This window comes from Geospiza fortis, unplaced genomic scaffold (genome assembly GCF_000277835.1).
Source record: "Geospiza fortis unplaced genomic scaffold, GeoFor_1.0 scaffold265, whole genome shotgun sequence".
Lineage (NCBI taxonomy): Eukaryota > Metazoa > Chordata > Aves > Passeriformes > Thraupidae > Geospiza > Geospiza fortis.
This window is the reverse complement of record NW_005054393.1, coordinates 828,261-829,562: the sequence shown is the minus strand read 5'-3', so window position 1 is coordinate 829,562 and position 1,302 is coordinate 828,261.

Sequence of the window (1,302 nt, the reverse complement as noted above, 5' to 3'; positions counted from 1 at the left end):
CCCTCCCCCACCCAGCCTGTGGCCGGGCAGGGCAGGTCCAACACTGACCGGAAGGAAAGAGAAAGTCCTCTGGAAGTTCTCTGCTTTTAACCCCCTGTGTTCTATCCATGTCTTCAGTGGTTACACCAGGTGTCAATATTCAAGCCTGACTACTGATTGGTTTGGCTGTAACTTACTGAAACACTCACTTCCCTGTCAACCGACTCTGCCTTAGAATTAATTGAGCAGAAGAATATGCAGGAATCCTTTTTGTCTTTAGTTTTAGTCAGTTTCATGTCAGCACCTGAGGACGGGAACCTTTCCATGGGCTCCATTCTTGATGCAAGAAACCTGACTTAAAGTCAGGTTACATTCTGAGGTAAGAAACATGACATAAAGAAGGTACAAGTTTGAATCCAGTCTCAGACTGTCACATCTTCCCTTCTCCCCTTTCCTTCTTTAGACCTTGTGTGTAGTGTAGGAGCACTGGCCTGATGGCAGCTTCTTCAGAGACTCAAAGGATATTGAATGTCTGTAGCTTTGCCCAGGACTGAAGAAATGTGTGAGTCTGCACTTTGCGTGTACACGAGCTGTTCTGCCTGGGAGGGCAGTAGAGGCAATCACAGAGGGAGTTAGTCTCATAAACCGTGAGTCCTCATCTGCTTTGGTGTGGACAAGGATCTCTGCCCATGAGGCCATAAATAGATTCAGGTAGAAAGCCCTTTTGCATTTTCTAAGCATCAGGTTTCTTGTGAGGCATGTGCATTGTCCCCTCTCCTCTGTAGATCCTGTTAAGTGAACTCCAATGCATTCTGTACTCATTTTGTGCTCGAAGACTTTCATTCTTTGAAATAAACAGAAAACTTGAAGGAAAACATACTGAGCTTGTTTTTTCTGAAATGGCTTACTCAAGATTTATGTGGCCAGTAGTTTACAGCACTTTCTGTTTTCCACAGAGGTGCTTCTGCTTTATATTTTATGAAAACATGTTTCTGGAAACAAGGGCCTGTAGTGACAGGACAAGGGAGAATGCCTTTAATCTGTAAGAGAGTAAGTTTACATTGGATATTAGGGAGAAGCTCTTTACTGTGAGAGTGGTGAGGCCCTGGAACAGGTTGCCCAGAGAAGTTGTGGATGCACCATCCCGGGCATTGTTCAAGGCCAGGCTGGATGGGGCTTTCAGCAACCCGGACTAGTGGGGGGTGTCCGTACCCTCGGGAGGAAAGTTGGGACTAGATGATCTTTAAGGTCCCTTCCAACCCAAACCATTCTGTGATTTCTCATCTCCACTTAGAATTCACTTAGTGGTAATGTTTTATTCCC